Source organism: Anabrus simplex, chromosome 10, assembly GCF_040414725.1.
Source record: "Anabrus simplex isolate iqAnaSimp1 chromosome 10, ASM4041472v1, whole genome shotgun sequence".
In the NCBI taxonomy this organism is placed as follows: domain Eukaryota; kingdom Metazoa; phylum Arthropoda; class Insecta; order Orthoptera; family Tettigoniidae; genus Anabrus; species Anabrus simplex.
Genome location: NC_090274.1, coordinates 101,441,720 through 101,469,428, shown reverse-complemented (window position 1 = coordinate 101,469,428; position 27,709 = coordinate 101,441,720).

The following is a 27,709-nucleotide window of genomic DNA, read 5'->3' as shown; positions in this document are numbered from 1 at the left end:
CAACCCTTATTAAAATACCAGATGACAAAAAAGTCAAATTTTCAGGACGTGACGAGTATACTGCTCGGGAATTTTTGTTAAATGTCGACAATTACCTGGAAGAGAATAGGGTAGATGACGATAGAAAACTTAGAATAGTATCCAAACTTCTAGAACGACGAGCCTTATCATGGTTCATAGCTTTTAAGAGCAACTTTAAAAACTATGACGACTTTAAAAAGGCACTTCTCAAACGCTTTTGGGATTCTAAAAGACAACACCTCGTCAAGATGCAACTCTACTCTAGTAAATACAATACTTCAGTCAATACTTCCCGATATTCTGATTATTGCTTAATGCAATTAAAGAAGCTACAGTTTTTAGATCCACCTTTGCCAGATATTGAACTCATACAGATCCTGACACTTCAATATCCGCCTCATGTTCAAGAGATACTAGTCGCTGCCAACACTAAAACATTGGAGCATTTCGACGCTACTTTGCGCAGGTTAGATACGGCTAATATCCAATCTAGTCCGAAAACTAACAGGAGTCGAGAAATAAATACGAACTCTGCGGAAATAAGACCGCCGGAGAGAGAGGAACCCAGGACACGTGAAGAAGGCAGATTAAGCCCTACCAACCCAACCAGATTCCGGAATTTTAGACGTCAGAAGGATCAGGATAGACACCCTTACCAACCTAGGAATTTATGGAGACAGCATGAAAGCACTCCTGAAGAAAATCTTGAGTCCAGACGACGAGAACTCGAAAGTAGATGGTCGGATACACGGGAATACATCAGGGAGAGAAATCGTAATCCTGATGAGCTTGGAGACACATCCCTGAAATACCAACGTCAATACGGGCCGAGAGAACAAAAACCACCTGATCCTGAATCAACAGGCGCTATAAAAAATGCCGATCCCACAATAGCGAGATTGACTATAGAACACGATGAGGACGAGATTTCAAACTATTGTACTGCTGTTATCAATTACTGGCACATTGACGATTCCGAATTACTATTTGAAGATGCACAAACACCAAGGCCAATTATTACACGTTCATTACCTGTCATAACAGTACGCACAGGCAACCTACAGGTCATTACGCTTATCGATTCTGGAGCGCAAGCTTCTTTAATTTCTGATAGGCTTGTAGACTCACTTAAAAATCAGAACAATGTTTTGTTAATGCCTGTAGCCCAGATCAAAGTAAGAGGGATAGTTCCTGATAAAATTGTTAAGTGTAAATCCCAGGCATTTTTAGAATTTGAAATTAACAGCCAGTCATTCGAACACATATTTTTGGTAGTATCACGTCTTAACTTCAACTTAATACTTGGATCAGATTTTATGATCAAATACAAAGGAACCATTGACTATGATGCCAACCTCGTAAGATTAAAGAATAGTTCCGTAGGACTACAGCTGATAGGACGAAGTGACCTGGAAGTTCAAGAGAATGGAGCCCGTTTCGAAGAAGCCGGTGGTGACATTATTGAGCCCGCTGTAAGCGAGGTTGCGCCAGCCGAAGCAGAATGTAGAAAGGGTGACCAAAGCAGGGATGATGCAGAGTCCCTATTCAATGAGAACTCCATTATAGGTCCAGATTATATAATGTATATAGCCAGTGTGGTTGAAGATCCGGAAATTAAAGTAAAATTGGAGGAAGCCAAAAATGATGTTCTACAAAAATTTGCATGTGTATTCGATGACAAGCCTGGAAAAGAAAATCCTGCGTATTTTCTTTTCGTCCAACCAAGGGGAAGATGTACCAGGAAAGCCTAGGTCCTGGTCCATAGTTATCAAAAGAAATGTTGTTCCAGCATATAAGATCCGTCCGACGTACCAACATCTAAGTAAAAGAATGTTCCAGTATGTACCAGCCTCCACGAGTGCGCTAGGCGGAGTCAAGTGACGTCGCCTATCGTTCAAAGCTCACCTCCCCTAGATATATTTCTCGTAAATATCTTTCTTTTCGCAAGTTTTCAACGGCTGTACCAATTTTAATGGAACAAACGCTAAATGGTAGCGGACGTCATGAAAATTAACCTCTATAAATTCCAAATTAATCCATCCTATGGTTGCTGAGTTACAATGATTTAAAATCTAACAGAAATTACGCACTCACGGTCACATGACCGAGAGAAACTACCCCTCCCAGCGCCAGCTATATATGCCACTGGGTCAAGGCTAACAGGTAGTTGTGTGTTGAGTTGAGTTCAGTTCATTGCAAGCAGTCCAGTCTAGCAGTGCAGTATGTGTATGAGTAAGAGAGAGGGGAGACTGGCCCTCACATAGTATGTTCGTGCAGTCTCGAAGACAGTACTTTTCGTCGTGTTTCCCGGAGACGAAATTACGAGCTAGTAAATCGCCACTGTACTTGAAAAAAAAAAGACGTCGCACCGTAAGTAGTCTATTGTGCCGCGACTACGATATAACTTACAGACATTTCAAAGTATAACACGTACGAAATCAGTGAAATTCGAAGTTATATATTGGACATTCACAACATGACGTGTGGACTTAATTAATTGCACACAATATTAAATTACCAACAGAAACTCTCCTGTGCAGTAACTTTAACTACTCTAGAACTTATTTTCTAACATAGCACATCCTTGGACTATGTCTTTTTATTTATGTGCCATATTAGGACTTGACGTGTTACAGTGATAAACTTAGTGAAAGTTAAGAACTTTTTCTAAAATAAGATAGTTCTATCAACATTAGAGAATCAGTGTTATCTGTCAGGACAACGATATAAAGACTGTGGTTAGAGACGGTCATGAGAAATATTACGTGTTTGCACTGTGTTGGACGTTCTCAGTGACAGTTTAAAATAGTGTTTTTTTGCAACAAGGACTGTGATCACTCATTGGACGTCCTAAAATTAACATAGTATCTGTAAATACTACTTGCATGCTCCGTGTGTTAAGATAATTTCCACGAGCAGCAGAAATCTTCAGAAAATTCTACAAGATCCAACTACCTTCAACATCATTTCATCTATAACGTCAACGTGGTTTCTTCGTGGAACTTCAAGTTCGAGTCATCATCCGCACCCGCGGAATGTTCCAGATTCTCATCAGTATTTGTAAGCCAAGTTTTTTTTAAATAAGTGAGTAGTCACAAACTGACTTTCTTTTTTTTTTCTCTTACCAATCTTGAACAGTGGTTTACCCAGTGCTGCGTGTGACGATACTTTGTAGTTATCCATCATTACTAAAAAATCATATTTTAATGATAAATCTATTTCACAGAAGAAAGACTCTAGGAGTTTCAAGTGTTCTAAGTTCCAAGGCTAACAAACTGAGAAACTCTCAACTGAAGTTCAAATTCTTATTTTCAATTATAAGTGTGTTCATGTCATGTCATAATACTTAGATAGACTTTAGGTGAAACTGACACTTTATGTTTTCGCAAAAGACTATTGGATCTGTGAGATTTATTTATTTTCACAAATTGCTTTCAAGAAGATTTACGCTAACCTTTTTGATTTCAACAAATTATTTGCATTCTATATCGACATTGCAGGGTGGTGAATTGATTAACATTATTAATAAATTGTTTGAAAAATGGTATAACCATCTATTATTCGCCCTGCGAGTCTATCCTGCTCTGTACCGGCTCCAAACCAACTTCCAATACCTGAGATCCTTCTCATGCCTTACGCCCCGAACTTTTACTGGTACAGTACCTAATAACACCAAAATAAAAATCTATTATACCATAATACGAGTCATCATACTTAATGGCTTTGAAACTTAACAAGCCACTGAAGGTGACCGTAGATATACCGATATCACAGAAAGAAGGTGTATGCGAAGTCTCTCTAATGAAGGAAATAGGGGTTTTGAAAGATACATATAGATGTACAGAGGTATGAAAGGAGACAGAAAGAAGTGCCTAATACATAGCAGGTTGATTCTCTGGACTGGTCGTGTTGCAAGAATAGTCAACAGCAAAGTCACGGTCAAGCAGACACCCCAAGAACACCTATTACAATAAGGAGAAAAGAACTGGGATGGTAATTTTAATAATAATTGTACTGGCTCATATACTGAGTGGTGCCAACTAGGCGGCCTGCTGATCACTAGATACTACAGGCTGACTTCTTTTAATTTTGTGGAATTTTCTCATGGGCCATGATCAAACCAACAAGTTCGGAACACGAGCGAAGTACAGGATACAGAATTCAGGAATGATGTCGATGGATCTGTGCTCATCTTGAAACCAAGAGTCTTCAGAGGGAGTTACTCAACATATAAATAGCAATAGCCATATTGTCAAGGTTTAGGGATGTAAAATCTAATTAAGTTAATCTGTACTTACTCCTCTTCTCCTTTTTCTTCTTTGAAACAAGGGACCAACTGACCTACTCTGTGTTCATCTACACTTATTTCATTCTTAATGTCACTGGAAAGCTGTAAGGAACAAAAGTGCGAAACAAAGTAAGAAATGTAGAGTAAACAGAAAACTAGAGTAAAAGTTTATACATAGACATGGCATAGCTGACAAAATAAACTGTACAGTTGCACAATACAAATATCAATTTATTCTCCCAATGTAAAAAAGAAACAAGCAAACAAGGGTCAAGTCAAAATTATATGAAGAACAGGAACAAGAAAAGGAACTCATAATAGAACAAAGGGGACAGCACTGGAAGAGGGAGCAAAAGAAGAAAAACTTGAAGGAGACAATAATCTGTGCAATTTTTTCTTCCCTTCCTACAACTTCCTGTCAACATGTTCATCCTATTATGTGCTATTAAATGACTGGTCACTTGTTTGTTTCTTTGTGTACCCACAGATGACTGATTGTCAGAGAGACATACATTGGATCTTCACCTGAGAAATGTCAATATATTTCCCACCATCTTCAAGTTCGTATAACAAATAATCAGTTGTTGGACTTTTCATTGACTCTAGACAATCTGAAAGCTTTATTAATATAGACTTACAACATTTACATTCAGATTTTAAAGGACTATGCTGGCCGTGTTTTCTACGGATAACAAGTACACCGCATTCCCAGAATCCCCAGAATTGACTCTGAAAAGTCAGAGATTATTATCAGACTCTGACAGCTAGTTGCTGGTCCAGTCAGGCTGTATGAGAACAAAGAAGTTGTCAATTGATAGAGGGGTAGAGTCCTTAGTCTAAAAAGCCAAGAAAATTTGTTTTGCTCACTACACACCAACTTATAAATTCCAGGCCATCAGGCTGAGCAGAGGTCGCTTGACAGGGTAATACTCATCAGAGCTGTAGAGCCACAGGTTTTGATTTGGTCTTAAAAGGACTCTGTTCAGAGAGTTTGAAACCACCTATTATATTTTCTAGACATGACCAGAAAAGCCAAACATTTTTCCTAAACTATCATTCAAGTGAAGTAGTCTACACTTGACTTGCAATGTTAGATTAGTGTTATCTCTCGGGTATTTTGAAAGAGAGAAAGCTTACAGTTCGCTTCCTCACAAGTGAACCTTCCACGGTTCAAACAAAGGTGAAAGGTTTCAATTTAGTTAAATGTCATTGATTATTTCATCAATAGAGCAATATTCAAATTAATTCATCAATCTAAACCTTGTTAATGTTAGTTGAATGATCATAACTAATGTCATATATTTTGAAACCAACGATGAGCAAAAGAGAAGAAACTCCCATTGTCCTGTGTAGCAAATGCTGCAAAAAAATCAAGGATACAAAGCACATGGGTAACACTTCTCTGGAAAATCTCAAGGCTCAATTCCTCTCAGATGAGTCTCTTCAGGCTCAGCTGCATCTATGGATAGGCTATGAAGCACATGTAGAAATATATTGACTTTAATGTAAAATTTTATATCGGAAAGGCAAACCCATTTGTTTACAACAAAGTTTTAAACAACAATCTATATTAACTTCATGGGAAGAAACCTGCTTGAAACAGGCGATTCCCCATATGTATTCATACAATACTTGCAATGGACGGGTCATATGCAGATTAAGTGGGCCACAGGTGGATGAAAACAGAAATGATGTTTAATTAGCTCTAGAAAATGAAGGCGAACTGGAATATGGGAGATGAGATGGTTGGAACATTAAGAGTGACAAAATTGCTGATGAGAAGCCATGCAATGGAATCTAATAATGTCACTGACAGCAAACGTTACTTGTATACCATCCTTACCTCAGAGCATACCTTCTCACGTCACACGCATGCAAACTGGCGTAGTGAACACAGCCTCGGGTTAGCTGGCAAGCTAAGTCAGTGTTGTCGCGATGTTCTTGAATCGTACAGCAAGAGTGTGTCCTCAAGGTCTTCAAAAAGCTTGCTGCAAAACTGCATAGCCTTACAGGACAGTGGCACTGTGGGTAAAAGCTTTTAACGAGGGACGCCAATAAGTGGCAGACGTGTGTCAGCCAGGTCATCCTAATGTCAAACAATGAGAAGTGCATGTTCATGCCGTGTTAATGGACACTGGACGATGCCATATGATATGTGAGCTGGCCGGAGACACCAGGTTAGCGAATACGACTGGGCTTCATATTAGAAGGAACACCTGAGCATGAGAAAAATTTCATCAAAATAGATTCAGCGGAAATACAGAAATGATTACGATACGATGCTGCTCGTAACCATTTGGAGTACTGTAAGTACAAAGAAGAGGCTTTCTTATGCAATATCATTACGCTGGATGAGACATGGGCTGAACTGTATGAGCCACAGCTGAAATGCTGATCGAAATTATGGCATCATTACTGGAAACCACAAAGATTGGGAGTTCGTGAGAATTTCAGCCATGTGAAAGTTATCGTTATACTCATGTATGAATGTGATGATTTTATCCTAATGCACTATGTTCCTCAACAGCATACCGTCAATGCATATTACCCATCATTTTCCACGACAATGCACGGCCGCGTACAGCGCAAACGTGGCGGATTTTTCGGTCGATTGGGCTGGGAATTGCTGTATCATATACTAAAATCTACGGATTTAAGCCGCTGTGAACTTGACTTGATTCACAAGATGAAGGAACCATTTTGGGGCCTTTTCTTCAGAACTGTTTCAGAGATTGGTCAGGCATTAAACTGCTCCATTCGAACCATCAACATAACAGGTGCTGCAATATATATCCTATGATGTCCACATCACTGGTAACAAGATGTACACAATGCTGGTGACTACTCTGAAGGACAGTAGATCATGTAACATTCATATCTCTTGTATGAGTTGCAACTGAATGTTTCCTACTATTAAAATTCCAACCCAATAAGTTTCTATTTACAACTTGCTTCATGGTGCTCCGGTACAGATAGGTCTTGTGGCAATGATGGGATAGGAATGGGCTAGGAGTGGGAAGGAAGCAACCTTGGCATTAACTCATTGGCTCCGACTTACGGAACCGTTCCTTACGCCATCAATTTGGACCGAACACCGACATTCGGAACTGTTCCGTACCAACCTAATTTTAGTTACTAGCAAGTGATACGTATTGCGTCGCATGTAGAAGTTCAGTGAAACCTCCACACTAGTGTCCAAACGAGAAGCATAATCACTAAACGAGGTCATACCGCCTGATAGGAATGTCAGACGGATTGCTGAATAAATTGAGGCTGAATCCCACACCATATGTCGCACAACATGTCCAAAAAATGTTTCAGATAGGATCAGATAGCTAAGGTACACCTTTGACACCTAACAAAACTTAGCAATGTCTTCCTGAACAAAATATGCTGCTAATAGGATAGGTTACCCCAAATGGCCACACATGCTTCGCAGCGACATGGCATTCTATCTATCAGATGGTCCAAGAGCTCTTGTGGTAGTCGATTCCATTCCTCAGAAAGGGAAATGCGAAAGTCTTGGAGGGTCCTTGGTGAAGGCTGACGGGATGCAATTCGCCTCCCCAATGCATCCCAGGCATGTTCTAGAGTCTCCAGATCCGCAGACTTCACTGGCCAGTCCATGCGATGAATGTCTTCCTCAGCCAGAAATTCATCGACCAGAGCGGCTCGGTGTGGTGGTGCATTATCGCACATTAAGTGGAAGTCTGGACCAGCCGCACCTCTGAAGAGTCGAACATGTGGTCTCAGTACCTCATCCATGTCTCTCCGAGTGTTAACAGTGTTTCTCGGACCACCCATGATGATGTGCAGGTCCGTCCGGCCAATCAACATGATGCCACCACCACCATACAGGTCCTGTTCCTGTGGTTGTATCGGCTACCAGATTCCCTCCAGAATAATGTGTGATGGGAATCGTTCTTCAAAACTGAAACGGGATTCATCTGTGAAGAGCACATGCCTCCATTCATTCATGGTCCAGTTTCAATGTTGACGGCTCCACAGTAAACGGGCCCGTCTCTGTGCTGGAGTGAGCGGGACTCACACCGCTGGACGTCGGGCAAATAGCCCTGCTGTTCTGAGCCTCCGGTACACAGTTTACCGGGAAAAGGTAACTCCTGTGACAGCTGAAAGCTTCAGCGACAATTGTCTTGCAGATGCATTCCGACTTCATCAGGAGATTAAGGCCAGATATCGGTCTTGCTCTGAGGTAGTGACCCTTGGTCGACCTGGTACTGGCATATGACTAGCATCTCCTGTGCTTCGAAATCGTCTCCAAAGCCTGGAAATGAAACTTTATGGCAATATTCAAGGATACGGCGACTTCGGTCTGTGCCTGGCCTGCTTCCAGGCGGTCGAGTATTCTACCCTGCAAAACGGGGTCCAAATGGCGTTGTTGTGCCATTATGTTGATTCGATCACCACGAGGCTACACTCCGCACACTATAACAGGGCAAACACGACTGAGGGAATATGGGGCGCAGGAACTGGCTGTGTTTACCTTGCGGTTAGGCCACTGGTCAATGTTGGGAACACTCTTTTCCTATACAGAGCAGACAAGGTAAGGTTGGTAGGTGCATATAACAGAGATATGTTTTTAAGATTCAACCTCTTCAATATAAATTACTACTTGTATAAGATATTATTTACAGCATGTATCTAATAATGGTAACGGTTTCGATATTTAAATGTCATCATCAGCCATAAAGTACATTAATCACAAAATTGAGGAAGGACATGATAATTAAAATTGACGTTATTATACTTAAATACATACATGGTTTTCTTAACAATAAAGGATTAAAAAGTTTTTACATGTTACCGACGTATAACAGTCTATCGAAACGCTTATTTACACTGCGTGCTGAAAAAATAGTAAAAAGTGATAGCAATCACTTGATACACTGTTTCTGTTGATCTTTTTATGTGCTAATACTCAACACATCACGTTGTATTTCCGGTTGCATTTGAATCGTTGGTGATAATTTGTCCGTCCTTTAAGACAATAATTCTTATTCAAATGTTGTCAAAGTGAAAACGCAATTTTAGTTGATAACACCTTGTTCATGTAAGGAACTTGTAGAAATATGCTTTAGTTTATCTCATTACACTCGTCTCGAAAGGCTTGTTGTGTTCGTTAAAATTAAACAATCATGTATTAGTAAAATTATAACGTAAGAAACGATTAATTGTAATTGGTTGTCCTTTCGTATTCTCTTGTGATGTAGTACAGGTGAACTAAAATTGCACAGTTCAATCAGAAGGATTTCAATCAGCCTGAAACGAAATCAATACAAAGGAGTTGTAAGTACTAAAATATACTGGGCCTGGACAAGCTAAAGTGTGTGTAATGTACGGTATATGTGGCTCACGTTGGACACCGTGTTGAGAAGCTACAGTTTGTGAGAAGGTACGGACTAATAGTGACGAGTGGAGTATAGTGAGGTAGGTTATATCAGGTGGGGAGAGGTGGATGGGGAGGAGAGTATAGGAGGGGTTTAAGGCGGGTCCTGTGAACAGTGTGGTACGGGTTTGTAACGTGATAGGGTACTGTGTATCGCGCTAAATATTGGCCGTCTATTGGGAAGGTTGAGACATATAAAGACTTTAATTAAGAATCAAAGATAATATTAGTTTTATCTGAGATTTCGTTCAGGTTCAAATGTGAGTTAAATAACTGGTTCAAGTGAATTATGCATTGCTCTGTGACGTCGAGAATAGGGCCTTTGTTTACATTCATAAGAGCCTCTACCCTCTTTTATGTTACTCAAGTTATGCTTGAAATCTTGAATGTGTTGTCCGACTGCCGAGATCTATTATGTTTTATGGCATTTACATGCTCCACGTATCTGATATTGAAGCTCCTCCCGGTCTGTCTGATATACGAAGACTCACAGTTTTCACGTAGGAATATGTAGACACCTGATTTTTTTAAAAATATCAGTTTTATTAATTGATCTGGTATTATATATGTTGTCCATATTTCTATTATCAGTTCGATATACGATTTTAGTGTTATGTTTCTTCAAAATATATGTAATGCTGTAAATATATTCATTGAAAGTAAAGGCTGAATAATGATCAGGTTTAGTGTTCTCTATAGTTAATGTTGAATTTAAGCGATGTCTGTGTTTATTGATAATGCGCTCTATAAATGCGTTATCATACCCGTTATATTTAGCTATGGAGCGAATTGTCTTTTATTCTTTACATCAGTTTTCTTTATTTAGCGGTAGACTTAATGTCCGGTCTACCATACTGCTGTAGGTAGCACATTGGTGTGCTTTGGGATGGAAGGAACCTTTCTTGATGGTAGTAGCTATCTGTGTCGGTTTCCTGTAAATACTGTATTCTATAGAAGAAGGAAATCTGTTTAACGTGAGATCTAGAAAATGTATGCTTCCATTTCACTCAGATTCCAGATTGAAATTTATCTGCGGATCAACATTGTTTAAAATGTTAAGGGTGGAGCCTGGATCAGTAATTCTTTCGTCAAGGATAACGAGAGTGTCGTCTACAAACCTGGCCCAAACTTTTATGTTCGCAAAGTCACTATTGCTATTAATTGTCGTATGCTCTAAATAGTCAATGTACATTTCTGCTAATATCCCTGAGGCCGTCGACCCCATAGCCAAGCCATCCTGCTGATATATGCAATTATTAAAAGGGAAGAAATTATTTTTAACTACTAGTTTCAAAATTTCCATGAAAACTTGGATCTCGAATTTACTGAGGTTACTATATTTATTTAAATTATTTTGGATAATAGGAAAAAATTCCTTACTATTGACGCTCAGATACATATTTTTATGTCGTGAGAATCCTACGAGTGGAAAGGCTGTATTTCAAAGCTATCTAGTTTTTTAATTAACTGAATGGTATTTTTCACAGACTTATGGGACAGAAAATTATAATTCCTTCGTAGCAATTTCTATGGTAAATTGTTAATTTGTACAATGGTCTCGGCCTATAATTGATGATGAGGCGTATAGGGACGCCGGTCTTATAGATCTTAGGTAAAGCTTTCGCACTGGCAGTTCGGGGTTCATAGTTATCAGTTTTGTCTTCTCTTGTTCTGTAAATAAAAATAATGTATTTTTAGGGTTGATTTTAGGAAACGTTGTATCTGATGATGATGATGGTGATGCTTGTTGTTTAAAGGGGCCCAACATCTAAGAGCATCAGCCCATAATGGTACGAATGGACGACATCAGATGATAAGTAAAATATTTAAATGTATCCACTAACTAGAGTTTAAAATAAATGGTGATGAAAAATGGTCTAATGAATCTAAAGAATGGAAAGTAGAGGTGATAATGGAATAAGACATTGCCTGGACATTCAGATATATACATACATGGAATTCAAGTCATGGGTTAAAATGTTGTTGTTTGAGTCATCAGTCCATAGACTGGTTTGATGCAGCCCTCCATGCCACCCTATCCTGTGCTAACCTTTTTTCTACGTAACTATTGCATCCTACATCTGCTCTAATCTGCTTGTCATATTCATACTTTGGTCTACCCCTACCGTTCTTACCACCTACACTTCCTTCAAAAACTAACTGAACAAGTCCTGGGTGTCTTAAGATGTGTCCTATCATTCTATCTCTTCTTCTCGTCAAATTTAGCCAAATCGATCTCCTCTCACCAATTCGATTCAGTATCTCTTCATTCGTGATTCGATCTATCCATCTCACCTTCAGCATTCTTCTGTAACACCACATTTCAAAAGCTTCTATTCTCTTTCTTTCTGAGCTAGTTATCGTCCATGTTTCACTTCCATACAATGCCACGCTCTACACGAAAGTCTTCAAAAACATCTTTCTAATTTCGATACCAATGTTTGAAGTGAGCAAATTTCTTTTCTTAAGAAAGCTCTTCCTTGCTTGTGCTAGTCTGCATTTTATGTCCTCCTTACTTCTGCCATCGTTAGTTATTTTACTACCCAAGTAACAATATTCATCTACTTCCTTTTAGACTTCGTTTCCTAATCTAATATTTCCTACATCACCTGCCTTCGTTCGACTGCACTCCATTACTTTTGTTTTGGACTTATTTATTTTCATCTTGTACTCCTTACCCAAGACTTCATCCATACCATTCCGCAACTTCTCGAGATCTTCTGCAGTTTCAGATAAAATAACAATATCATCGGCAAATCTCAAGGTTTTGATTTCCTCTCCTTGGACTGTGATTCCCTTTCCAAATTTCTCTTTGATTTCCCTTATTGCCTGTTCTATGTAAACATTGAAAAGGAAAGGGGACAAACTGCAGCCTTGCCTTACTCCTTTCTGGATTGCTGCTTCTTTTTCAAAGCCCTCGATTCTTATCACTGCTGACTGATTTTTATACAGATTGTAGATAATTCTTCGTTCTCGGTATCTGATCCCTATCATCTTCAGAATCATAAAAAGCTTGGTCCAATCAACATTATCGAATGCCTTTTCTAGATCTACGAATGCCATGTACGTGGGCTTGTCCTTCTTGATTCGATCCTCTAAGACCAGACGTAAAGTCAGGATTGCTTCACGTGTTCCTACATTTCTTCTGAAGCCAAATTGACATTCTCCCAACTCAGCTTCCACTTGTTTTTCCATTCTTCTGTAAACAATACGTGTTAAAATTTAGCAGGCATGAGATGCTAAACTAATGGTGCGGTAGTTTTCACACCTGTCAGCACCGGCTTTCTTCGGAATAGGTATTACAACATTCTGCCGAAAATCGGATGGGACTTCTCCTGTCTCATACATCTTGCACACTAAATGAAATAACCTTGCCATGCTGGTTACTCCTAAGGCGGTCAGTAATTCAGAGGGAATATCATCAATTCCAGGTGCCTTATTCCTATTTAGGTCACTCACAGCTCTGTCAAACTCTGACCTCAAAATTGGGTCTCCCATTTCATCAGCATCAACAGCCTCTTAATGTTCCAGAACCAAATTATCTACATCTTTACCTTGATACAACTGTTGGATATGCTCCTGCCATCTTTCTGCTTTGTCTTCTTTCCCTAGAAGTGGCTTTCCATCTGAGCTCTTAATATTCATACACCTATATTTCCTTTCTCCAAAGGTTTCCTTGATTTTCCTGTATGCAGCATCTACCTTTCCTAGGACCATACAACCTTCGACATCCTTGCACTTCCCTATAGCTACCTTGCACTTTCTATCCAGTTGATTTTTTAATCGCCTGTATTCTTTTCTGCCCTCTTCATTTCTAGTATTTCTTGTATTTTCGTCGTTCATCAATCAGGTCTAGTATCTCCTGAGTTATCCACTGATTCTTAGTTGATATTTTTTTCCTTCCTAACATCTTTTCAGCAGCCCTACTGACTTCATTTTTCATGACTCTCCACTCTTCCTCTGTTGTGTTTCCTTCAGCCTTTTCATTTAGTCCTTTTGCAACATGTTCCTTGAAACAATCCCTCACACTCTTTTCTTTCAACTTGTCTAGATCCCATCTTTTTGCATTCTTTCCTTTCTTCAATTTCTTCAACTTCAGATGGCATTTCATGACCAACAAGTTGTGGTCAGAGTCCACGTCTGCTCCTGGGAAAGTTTTGCAATCCAACATCTGGTTTCCGAATCTCTGCCTAATCATAATGAAGTCTATTTGATACCTTCCAGTGTCTCCAGGTCTCGTCCACGTATACAACCATCGTTTGTGGTGTTTGAACCACGTATTGGCAAGGACTAAATTATGATCAGTGCAGAATTCAACCAGCCGACTTCCTCTTTCGTTCCTTTGTCCCAATCCAAATTCTCCTACTCTACTACCTTCTCTTCCTTGGCCTACCACTGCATTCCAGTCTCCCATCACAATTAGATTCTCATTACCTTTTACATATTGTATTAAATCTTCGATCTCCTCATATATTCTTTCAATTTCTTCATCATCCGCTGAACTAGTAGGCATACAGACCTGCACTGTTGTGGTGGGCGTTGGTTTGGTGTCTATCTTGACGACAATAATTCTTTCACTATGCTGGTCGTAGTAGCTTACCCGCTGCCCTATTTTCTTATTCATTATTAAACCAACTCCTGCATTTCCCCTGTTTGATTTCGTGTTGATTATTCGATAGTCGCCTGACCAAAAATCCTGATCTTCCTGCCAACGTACTTCACTTATACCAACCACATCTAACTTTAGCCTATCCATCTCCCTTTTCAGATTCTCTAACCTACCACAACGATTCAAACTTCTAACATTCCACGCTCCGACTCGCAGAATGTCAGTATCCATCTTCCTGATGATCGCCCCCTCTCGTGTAGTCCCCACCCGGAGATCCGAATGGGGGACTAGTTTACCTCCGGAATATTTTACCCGGGAGGAAGCCATCATCAGTATATCATTCATACAGAGAGAGCTGCATGTCCTCGGGAGGTAGTTACGGCTGTAGTTTCCCGTTGCTTTCAGCCGTGAAGCAGTATCAACACAGCTAAGCCATGTTGAGTATTATTACAAGGCCGTATCAGTCAATCATCTAGACTGCCGCCCTTGCAACTACCGAAAGGCTGCTACCCGCCTTTCGATGAACCATTCGTTAGTCTGGTCTCTCAACAGATACCCATCCGATATGGTTGCACCTGCGGCTCGGCTATCTGCATCATTGGGACACGCAAGCCTCCCCACCGCGGCAAGGTCACATGGTTCGCAGAGGAAGGAGTTAAAATAACACATTAAAATACGCAACACAAACTAATATAGAGTCAACTGTATATGAGCACAGTCGACAAAAATACACTAAGACAAGGACAATATTACACACGGGAAAAAAGACCACTATTCCTCATAAAACGGATGACGTGGTCTGCGGACTGCTCGTCATCCCGTAGGATGAGGGAGATGGTAAGCGAGAGTTATAGACTACGGTACAGACCGACCAGCTCCACGCACTCCAAAAGAATGTGTACCACGGTAAGATGATCGCCGCATGTACACACCGGAGGGAGTTCCCCTTTCAATAGATAAGAGTGCGTCAGGATACCGTGGCCAATCCGAAGACGACATAATACATCTGCTTCCGTCCGAGAAGTCCGAAGGGAAGTCCTCCATACCTTCGTTGTACCGTTTATCGCTCTCAGCTTATTTGGAAGAGGGAAACAGGTATCAATAGACTGTAGCGTGCTCAAGGAGTCAGTACACAGAAGAAAGTGTCGGCGCTCATCGGACTGTGCGTACCGTAGAGCTTCACAGATAGCATAGAGCTCTGCTGTGTACACACTATACGTTTTCGGGAAAGCTAAAAGAAAACGATCAGTGTCGACAACGAACGCCTGCCACTCCAACTCCCAATGGGACGTAACCAGATGTCTCGGCCGAGAGCGAATATTACTTGCTGGAACCTTGTAAGGCAACGGGGCCAGTGTTACTGCCTCCTTGGCAGCCATATCTGCTAACTCATTTTCCTCTAGACCCAGATGGCTTGGGAGCCACGGAAACGTGATTCTGGTGCCGGCATACGAACATCCGGCCAGCAGGTCCACCAGAGCGTGCCGAGGGAAACAGGTATCAATAGACTATAGCGAGCTCAAGGAGTCAGTACACAGAAGAAAGTGTCGGCGCTCATCGGAGAGTGCGTACCGCAGAGCTTCACAGATAGCATAGAGCTCTGCTGTGTACACACTACATGTTTTCGGGAAAGCAAAAAGAGATCGGTGTCGAGAACGAACGCACAACCCACTTTAGTGTCTGTTCTCGAGCCATCCGTGTTAACGAATAAATCTGGATACCGACCAACAACGGACAGAAAGAGCCTCCGATAAATCGAAGGGTCCGTGTTTTCCTTCGGGAGAGTGTGCAGATCCAGGATTATTTCAACCCGCGGTTGTCTGACAAGGCAAGGAACCGAAGGTACGTGAAATAATCTGTGACTGCTATCCAAGTGTATTCCAACCGAGGACAAGCAGCGCACAGCCGACAGTGTCCATTGTTGAATACGCAAGGATAGCTTGGGTCGCAAGTTGCAGCATACGACAGAAGGAGCAGGTGTAAAGGTGGCACACCATATGCGGCTTGTTCCAAAGGCTCCCGTCGCCAAGCTAACCCGGCTGTGGTGGATGCTCTTAAGTCTCGCAAGAACGCTTGGTCTTGCTGAGCCATATGCTGCACTGCCGTAGTCTAACCTGGATAAAATATGTGCCCGATAGGAGCAGAGTGCGCTGAGCAACACAATTAGTGCTGCTAAGAAACTTCAAGATATTAAACCTCTTGGCGCATTGCCATATGTGTGGCGCCCAGTGTCAACTACAGGAGTAGCGGCATTCCTAAATAAAGTTCAGAAGGAGGGTGAAGAGTACGTTGGCAACAAAAGTGGGCAACAGAGGTCTTAGAGGTGGAAAACCGAAGGTCCACTGCTCCACTCTTGCTTGCTGTAATTGTAGTTCTGCGACTGCCATATTACGCGAGCTATAGTGCAAAGCAAAATCGTCCACATATAGCGACGGTATTACTGCTGAACCAACAGCAGCAACAACACCGTTTAAGGCAATCCCGAACAGAGTGACAATAGGAACCGATCCGTGTGTGACTCCATTTTCCTGAACGTGGAATTGCGAATATGTCCTCCCTCCTCGGATATGGAATGGACGAAGGGACAAAAAATTCGCAATAAATACCGGCAAACGACCTCGGAATCTCCACTGATGCAGGACTGAGAGGATACCATATCACCACGCGGTGCCATAGGCCCTTCCTAAGTCAAAGAAAACAGCTACCAAATGTTGTCTGCAGAGAAACGCATCCTTGCTAGAGCTCTCCAGGCGTACGAAGTGGTCAGTGGTCGAGCGAGCGTATCGAAAACCACACTGGTACTCAGACAAGAGTCCTTTTCCTCCAGACACCACACAAGTCGGCGATTTACTATCCTCTCAAATAGCTTACACAGGCAATTTGTAAGAAAAATCGGTCTGTAACTTCCTGCATACTGAGGATCTTTGTCAGGCTTGAGGACAGGAATGACTATGCCCTCTCGCCACTGCGACGAAAAATTACCCTCTATCCAGATTCGGTTGAATACACGAAAAAGATATAATAGACTATCCTCACTACGGTGTTTCAACATCTGGTAATGGATACTGTCTGGTCCAGGAGACGTGTCCCTCCAAAGCGATAAGGTGCTGCGGAGTTCCCACTCCGTAAAGGGCAGGTTGTAGTCCTCTGGAGCTTGAGAGGTAAAACTAAGATGATGACGTTCTGCCTCCCACTTCAGAGCGAGGAGCCAGATACATCCGCGAAATGACTAGCTAGATGGTTAGCAATCGAGAGTGGTTCAGTGACGATACCGCCTGCAATGGAAATTTCCGGTACAGAAGATGATCCTTGGATACCCGAAATACGTCGAAGTTTAGTCCACACTTGAGATGATGGAGTATGTGACGTCATATAGATAACACATATCTCTCCCACGAAGCTTTCTTTGGCGAATAAGAACTCGCGCCTTAGCGCAGAGATTTTTAAATGTTACCAAACTGACCACAGTATAATGCCTACGATAACGTTTATGAGCACGACAGCGTTCTTTGTTAGCTGCTGCAATTCCGGCGTTCCACCTAGGACCGAGTTTTCGGCGAGGAGTCGCTGAGAAGGAAAGAAGCAGAAGCATAAGAATAACTTGGGTGATGTAAGTTATTTCTTCGCCGACGATGTGCCTGGTATCGTCGTTAAAGACAGCTAGTGATGTGTACTTTGGCCAATCAGCATGTTTAAGAATCCAAAGAGGAGGAGCCTCGACGGATTTTTGTTTCAACAAAGTAAGGATGATGGGAAAGTGGTCACTGTCGCAGACATCATCATGTGTATTCCACCGAAACTGCGGAACCAACGTTCGGCTGAACAGACTTATGTCTATGCGAGAATATGTGCCGTAACGTACACTAAAGTGAGTTTGTCCCCCTGTGTTCAAAATACATAAATCCAGCTCTGTTACTAATGTTTCCAGTTCTCTTCCCCGAGGGCAAGACGTCTGAGAGCCCCACATGGGGTGATGGACGTTAAGATCCCCCAACAAGAGGAAGGAAGGTGGAAGCTGATCTATAAGATCAGTGTCATCATTTATGTTAAGAGGCCGGCCTGGTGGAAAATAAACGTTACACATTGTTGCTATGACAGGCAGCGGTACCCGCATCGCAACTGCTTCCAGTCGGGTCCTTAGAGAAACCTCTTCGCTATAGGTATCAGAACGAACAAAAATATCCACGCTACCTGACACACGATGAGCATAATATCGACCTGTCCAGTATAATATGAAATTTCTCAGGACCCTGTGATGACCTGGTCTGAAGTTTGTCTCCTGAATACAGACTACACCCGCCACTTACTCACCAATGAGCTGACGCAACTCAACAAGATGCCTGTCATAACCGTTACAATTCCATTGTAACAGTGCCATAGTGTGGACTATAAAAGGACTGTTAGGTTATGAGCGACAAGATGCTCGTCAACCTAAACACTATCCAAACCTACATCTGTAGATATAGATGACAGCGCGATGTCCATCCCGTCATCGAGAGACGGCGGGGTTGACGCCCAGAACTTCGACGCTTTTCGAGGGCGGGAAGTTCCCCAACGAGGGGAGTGCGTAGAGTTTGGAGCAGGAGTACCTGCTGGCGCAGACGCGTACCCTCTAGATGGAGGGCATGATTTCCCTGGTTTGAGGAGCAACAGTCGCCTTGGGCGCAGCGATCACCACGGGTAACGTTGTCGTGAGAAACGAACCTACGAGACTCTGAGCTATCATGCTGTAGTTGAGCGTACGGGCAGGCGTGTTTGTGGAATTAAACTTATGGCGCAATTCCTGGTAGGAAAGACCATCCAGGGTCTTGATCTCCTGGATCTTCTTCTCACTCAGATATGTCGGACGGTTCCGATCCCGAGGAAAATGAAGACGAGAGCAGTTATTGCACTTGTACGGAGTTGTCCACTCCTCCGCGCCGTGAGCTACTCGTCCAAAAGTACCACACGCAGACTGATTCGAACAACGAGATACCATATGTCCGAAACTCTGGCACTGATAGCATCGCATAGGAGGCGGGATGTACGGCCTCACATCGCAACGATAAGTTGTTACCTTGACTTTTTCTGGTAACACTGACAAATTGAAGGAGACAATTAAGTCACCAGTGGCAACGTCTTCACCGTTGACCTTGCGCGTGTGTCACACCACGGTTCTTCATGTCTTCTTTCTACTCGTCGTCAGTGTTGAAAATAAGGTAACGGTGAAAGATGACTCAATGATCCAGATTCAAGGATTTATGCTCCTCGAGTTTGACGGGCCTCTCTAAAGAACCACAGAAACAAAGAAATGTCATTTGGTCCTTGTTTCAATGATGGTGAAATCCTGACATTCACCTCCCCGCGGTAGGGAGGGGGCACCGACTACATATAAAAATAATATTTTATATTCAGGCGGCTAACGAATGAAGGGACCGATTATCTCCCGGTATAAGGAGATCCCCTATACCCAGTGCCAACAGTCTCTTTGAGAGTGGATGAGCGGGTATAGGTAAGGGCACTCTACTGTCCTGGGGAAAAGAAATTGTTCCCAAAGGCGGAGGAACCAGTTTGGTCAACGGCATTAGGATGCAGAAGGCAACGGGAAACCACTGCATTAAAGATCCTGAGAGATATTCCGGTAAATCCACATGGCATGGCTGCAGCGTCAAAATCGGAGCTGGCCGTGTGGATCGTCTACCTCCTTTTGGAGACGACGGCTTAAGAAGAAGAAGTTTGACGGGGAATTCGCCAAAGTGGTAGCACATAAGCAAGTGATCGGCTTGCAGGGCTGTACGAGTCTATAAAAGTAAACTACCGTTGCGCATTTTCTTGAGATCCTCAAGTTCGCCGTAGACGCCTTCCATGTGTCAACTAAAAAGGATCGATTTTACCAGCTTAAAATCATGCACATCGGATCTGGTAGCAACCGGAAACCTAGGGAAGCTGGATCCCATTCCTTCACGCTGCACATGTTCCCAGGGAGATGAACCTCTCAGGGAAGAAAAAGTTAAAGACTTCGGTAGGGGACCAATTTGGAATGGGCGACTTCATTTCGAAGCCATGCCCGAAATCATCCTTCCCGAATGCCACCCACTCCGATCAGGGGTCTCTGTAGCCGAACCAAGCTTCCAAGGCAATAACCACCTGGTCATAGCCGGTACGCCCGGGGCCCGATGTTGGACGATGCCTAAGGCAATGAGAACTAGGACTCCCTTCCTCAAGTCAACCCCAATAGCATGTGCCCCATAGCGTGTACAGGGCACTAAATATAGAGAAAAATAAATAATTAATAATAATACATCTTTCGGCTGTGTTGTCAGGCAGCTACGTACATGACGCTCCCACACGTAAGAGGCCCATCTCTGAGCAGCACGCACATATTTATTTTGAAACGAGCTACAATAAACCATCAAAAAAATAAAAAATAATGGGGGGACCATGGCCACATGACCCTTTTAGTAGCTACAAGCAGGGATTACCTGTGAATGTATTCAGCTCCTCTCATCCACAGGAGGTCCATTACATTGTACCAAACCGCAATCCATGTCCCCGACTAGGGCGCCCCTTACGACAGGCAGGGGATACCGCGGGTGTATTCTACATGTGCGTCCCCACCCTCAGGGGGTGAGGTTGTATCTGTTCGGTCGGATCTTTTTACTCACCGTGAAAGAGCTCTTCTTGAAAATGTCTTCGGTTTTTCGGTGTCATCTGTTTACTGTCGTGTTTCCTTTATCTGCCCTAGTGATAATGAAGTTCTTATCTTTAATTTTCTTTTTGAGGTTTATTACCAGTTTCCGTTCTAAAAAATGTTCTTGGTTTCTAATGTTACTAGTAGGTAATGTTCTTCTTTTCGATAAATGGATTTTGTTCAGTTTTCTCCCAATATCGAATCTTACCTCATCTTGTATGTCAGAGGGCATTTTATTAACAGGTACTTTCGACTCAGTAATCATTATGGTAATTGCATTGATTATATTCGTGTTCGGCCAATTGTGTTTCGGACGTTTTCCTAGTATCTTGTTTCCTGCTCTGTTATTACTATTTTTTACAAATTTATAACAGAAGGGTGAAATTTCTCATTTCAGTATTTAAATGGTTATGATTCTTTGTTTCCCTTTTTGTGCCTGTTTTTTTTTGTCACATTAGCCTCAAGTGTGTTGAGATTTGTGTCTAATACAAGCTGTTTTTGGGCTAATATTTTTAGCTCTCTTCTTGAAATTTCTCCTTTCCTCTCAAGAAGAGAGCAGAAAATATTTTAAGTTCAACATAGTTACTAACTTAATTGGTGTTCTTTATTTATTTATTTATTTACAAATCGAAAGTTATTCTATTTCAAGTGTTTTATTAAATGACAATGAAAATGTAAAATTAGACAAAAACCAACATTTTATTCTTTTTAGACGTATATACGGACTGAAGTTCCAATAGCAGAGCAGATTTAAAATTTCAGCATGTAGTGACTAATTTAACAGATTTATTTTTTATTTATGATTTGAAAATGTATATTTAAAATCTGTAGTAAATGACATAGTAGGTAAGTAAAGTTGAAACACAAAGAAATATTTTAACAATTTCGAGATTTATATATAATTGTCCTGCTGATAAGTATATTTGTACCAATGTACAAAGTCCAAAGATTATTGATGTTTTGGCACTGCTGAAGAAGAAAGTAGTTAGCTCTCAAAATATGTATGGTAATTAAGTATAATAAAATGAGTAAAGTATTGACAAAGGCAGGAAAGTGTTCTAATGAAATTCGAATATAAGTCAATACTGAGAGAATTAATCAACATGGTGAAAATAATCAATGCTAATAACATTCTCGCCATAAAATGGAAAGACAGAAAGGATGTGCTTCTACTTTCATCTGTTGATAAGGACTTGGACTTTGATGTGAAAATTCAAAGAAAATGAGTCTGAGGAGAGGAAGTAGTGAAAAACCCATGGGTATTGGAAGATTCAACTGGAAAATTAATGCAGTATATCGTCAAGACCAAGTCCTGGCATGTTTCCCTGTAATACGATCGACTGTCATGGGTTATAAAAAGATAATGTTGCATCTATTGCATATGGCTATCTTCAATTCATACATTGTGTTCATGAAGGTTACTAGCAGGTGGCTGCATTATACAGAATTTCTCATAGCATTTGCCGAGCAATTGTTGCAGAGTGTTGCTCTCCTGCCTACAACAACAAAAGGAAGAACACCCAGTAAACACAGCCACCTGCGGCTTCGGGCAAATGTATGGGGACATTTTCCAGTGCCTACTCCTCCAACAGAAAGGAAGAAACATCCTTCTAGGCCATGCAAAGTTTGCAATGGTCATCAAATAAGGTCCGAAGTGAAGTGGCTATGTGAAAAATGTGGTATTCCACTCCATCTGGAGAGCTGCTTCAAAAAATATCACACGATGATTGACTACTGAAGACTGAGAAACAGTTAATGGACAGTTAGGCATTGACCTGTGAGGTATATAGCTTTGAAAAAGATGCCACTTTTTGACCAAACCTCAATATATAAAATTAAAACATAATTTTTGAAAATAATTAGTTTCCTGTCCCTGCAAGTTAGACTACTAGTCAGGTTCATATGGGAATAATTATAGTTTCAGAATTAAACTGGTTTAAAAGTAGGGAACCGCAGAAAACCATCTTTGGAAGAACGGATGAAGGGGAAGTGCAAGGATGTTCAATGCTTTATGGTCCTAGGAAAAGTAGAAACTGCATGCAGGAAAATCAAGGAAGCCTTTGGAGAAGGGAAAACTAGGTAAGAAAGAGTAGTGATGGGTGATAAAACAGTGCCGATAGATTGGATGTGGAGGAATATAGTCAACAGCTTGCTGATAATCCTGTGAAACTGCAGTCAAAGGATTGGGCTCATTTCGTATGTGCATCTTTCCCACTGTATCCAGGCAAATCCCCTCAACAAGAGCTCACATGAAAAAACTTACAGCAAAAAAGAAAAAGCAGAAATATGGCAGGAACATATCCAACTCCACTATCAAGGTCAAGAAGTATATGATATGGTTCCTGAAAAATAACAAGCTGTTGATGGTGATGAAATGGGAGTCCCAATTTTGAGGTCAGATTTTGAGAAGTTCTGAAAGACCTAAGAATAAACAAGGCACCAGTAACTGACAGAATTATTTAAACTTCACATTTTGTTTACCTGTGCATTGTCATTGGCAAGCATAAGTGGTGGTCGTACAAATTTTAGAGAAAAATGGAAGAGTATGTATAGGTACTTTAAGACAGAAACAGGTTCAAAAAAGGACATTCCAGGAATCATTAATGAACAAGGGGAGTGTGTATGCAAGGATCTTCAAAAGGCAGAAGTATTCAGTCAACAGTATGTAAAGATTGTTGGTTACAAGGATAATGTCCAGATAGGGGATGTGAGTAACACTAAAGAAGTATTAGAATTTATCTATCATAACAATGACATTTACAGTAAGATATAAAAGTTGAAAACTAGAGAGGCAGCTGGAATTGATAAGATTTCTGGGGATTTACTAAAGGCAATGGGTTGGGATATAGTGCCATATCTGAAATACTTATTTGATTATTGTTTGGTTGAAGGAGCTATACCTAATGAATTGAGAGTTGCTATAGTAGCCCCTGTGTATAAAGGAAAGAGTGATAGACATAAAGCTGAAAATTACACGCCAGTCAGTTTGACATGCATTATATGTAAGCTATGGGAAAGCATTCTTTCTGATTATATTAGACATGTTTGCAAAATTAATAACTGGCTTGACAGAAGGCAGTTTGTGTTTAGGAAAGGTTATTCGACTGAAGCTCAGCTTGTAGGATATCAGCAAGATATAGCAGATATCCTGGATTCAGGAGGGCAAATGGACTGTATTGCGATTGACCTATCCAAGGCATTTGATAGGGTAGATCATGGAAGACTACTGGCAAAAATGAGTGCAATTGGACTAGAAAAAAGAGTGATTGAATGAGTGGCTATATTTCTAGAAAATAAAACACCGGGTGAATTGGCCATGTGCGTAGAGGCGCGCAGCTGTGAGCTTGCATCCGGGAGATAGTAGGTTTGAATCCCACTATCGGCAGCCCTGAACCTTAATTAAGGCCATGGCCACTTCCTTCCAACTCCTAGGTCTTTCCTACCCCATCGTCGCCATAAGACCTATCTGTGTCGGTGCAATGTAAAGCCTCTAGCAAAAAAAAAAGAAACAAAAAATAGAACTCAGAGAATTAGAGTAGGCGAAGTTTTATCTGACCCTGTAATAATTAAGAGGGGAATTCCTCAAGGCAGTTTTATTGGACCTTTATGTTTTCTTATATATATCAATGATATGTGTAAAGAAGTGGAATCAGAGATAAGGCTGTATGCAGATGATGTTATTCTGTACAGAGTAATAAATAAGTTACAAGATTGTAAGCGGCTGCAGGGTGACCTCGACAGTGTTGTGAGATGGACGGTGGACAATGGTATGATGATAAACAGGGTTAAAATCACGTTGTGAGATTCACAAATAGGAAAAGTCCTCTCAGTTTTAATTACTGCGTTGATGGGGTGAAAGTTCCTTTTGTGGATCATTGTAAGTACCTAGGTGTTAATCTAAAAGAAAACCTTCACTGGGGTAATCACATAAATATGATTGTTAATAAAGGGTACAGATCTCTGCACATTGTTATGCGGGTATTTAGGGGTTGTAGAAAGGATGTAAAGCAGAGGTCATATACATCTCTGGTAAGACCCCCAACTAGAGTATGGTTCCAGTGTATGGAACCCTCACCAGGATTACTTGATTCAAGAACTGGAAAAAAATCCAAAGAAAAGCAGCTCGATTTGCTCTGGGTGATTTCCGACAAAAGAGTAGCATTACAAAAATGTTGCAAAGTTTGGGCTGGGAAAATTTGGGAGAAAGGAGACGAGCTGCTCGATTAAATGTTATGTTCCGAGCTGTCAGAGGAGAGATGGCATGGGAGGACATCAGTAGACGAATAAGTTTGAGTGGTGTCTTTAAAACTAGGAAAGATCACAATATGAAGATAAAGTTAGAATTCAAGACGACAAATTGGGGCAAATATTTGTTTACAGGAAGGGGAGTTAGGGATTGGAATAAGTTACCAAGGGAAATGTTCAATAATTTTCCAATTTCTTTGCGATCATTTAAGAAAAGTCTAGGAAAACAACAGATAGGGAATCTGCCACCTGGGCGACTGCCCTAAATGCAGATCAGTAGTGAGTGTAGTGTAATGTACTGTAGTATTTTATACTTATTTGTGATCGGCTGATTATGACCAAGAATAATGCTAAAAAACTGGTAATAATTATAATTAAGTAGGAATGTAAAAAACATTCCTTATTTAATAGTACTGAAAGGTTGAACCATCATATATCTTCTCTTAACTGAATAGTGTGTAAAATATACCTCTAAATCAATTAAATATGTGCAGTATTTGCATGTTTCACAGTGTTACATAATATCAGTTTTATATCCGTACTGGCAGTACTGAATTACACATTTACAAGACTTTATGACATCCTCCTAACCAACACAAACTTCCGGGTAATTTCACTGATAACTTCCGGCCATGCTGCCAATAGCGACACATGGACACTGCACTAATGCAGTTTATATCTTGTATTGTATATGAGGATCTAATAGAGACCTATAAAGGTATAATTCCTTTGTAGTGCACAAGCACTGACACATGTGGATAGGTGCAGTGTAATGCGACTACATGAAACACATCCTCTTCTTATTATCATGGTTGAGATCCGCAGTATGGAAGATATGACACATTTATTGTTCATTGCCTCAGTGCTTAGACATTCCTGTTATTCTATAGGTGTCAGTTAACAAATCTGCAACAGGCCACTATTATTGTTATTGTTATTATTATTATTATCATTTTTTTTAATACATCGAGTTGAGCCTCTATGGACTGCGTGGTAACAACCAACTTCATTTCAGTGTCTAGGTCTTGTTCTTGTTCCAGCTTTGACTTCCTGCCAGTATCTTCTGAGCCCAGCGACGAGTGCCTGTTTATGCTCATCAGACAAAGGTCCTTTCCGTTTTCTGGAAGTTGATGCCATTTGGAAACCTTGATAGTTGTTCACCAATCTTCTGAATGTGCTCCTGTCATGAATTTCTTGGTCTGAAATACCAATCTGCATCAGATCTTTTTCGCATTCCTGGAACCATCTTGGCCTTGTTGCCTTAGATTGAATAAAATTCCATATTCTTTTTGTTATCCGATCATCAGTCATCCTCAAGAGATGACCGTAAAATAATAGCCGTCTCTTCTTAATTGACGCTGTGAGAGGTTCTGTCTTGCTGTACAAATCCTCATTTGGTCTCATTCGCCACTGTCCATCAACCCACCTATTACCTAGGATTTTTCTTAGTATCCTGCGCTCTCTTTTTTCCAGCCGGTCAGCTTGACCTTTACAACTTAAGGTCAAAGTTTCAGATGCATATAATCCCTCAGGTTTTACAACTGTGTTATAGTGTCAGAACTTGGCCCCTATACTCATAGACTTTTTATTATAGATATTCTTTGTCATTTGGTATGCCTGGTCTAACTTCCTCATCCTGACATTGATTGCTTCCTCTTCTAATCCATTCTGCTGGATGACTTCACCAAGATATCTGAAATTCTTGACTCGACCGATTTTTCCAAGATTAGTGATCATCCATTCTGGTCCATCACAGATGTTTGTCATATATTTTATCTTTGAAATAGAAATCTGGAGTCCTACCTTTTCAGCAACTTCTGACAGCCTATTGATCTTGTTGACTGCTGAATCTATGTTGTTAGCAAAAATGGCCAGATCATCCGCAAAGGCCAGGCAGTCAACGCACACCCCTTTGTGCTTAGGACCAAGTCTGAATTGATCTTCCTTTGTTTCTTCTTGGTCTAACAACTTCCTCCACTCTCGAATGACTTTTTCCTAAACACAGTTGAAGAGGAGTGGCGATAGTCCATCTCCCTGTCTGACACCCGTTCTGACTGTAAACGGTTCTGAGATCTCACCCATAAATTTTACTTTCGACACTGTGTTGGTTAGAGTTTGTTTGATCAAATTTCTTGACGTATCGTCCACTCCAAACTCTTCCAAAATATTCATTAATGACTCGCGGTCAATGGAGTCATATGCTTTCTGAAAGTCAACAAACACAACCACGTAACTGTGTCCTCCTGTCTTCTTGTACCTTATGATGCTCTTCAGGTTAAATATCTGTTCTGGGCATGAACGGCTTTTTCTGAAGCCAGCCTGATATTCCCCAATCTGTTGGTCAAGGTGAGCTACAATTCGGTTCTGAACTGCTTTGGAGAAAATCTTATAGGGAACAGATACTAATGAGATGCCCCTATAGTTGTTGACATTCTTTTTATCACCTTTCTTGTGCAAAGGGTGGATTAG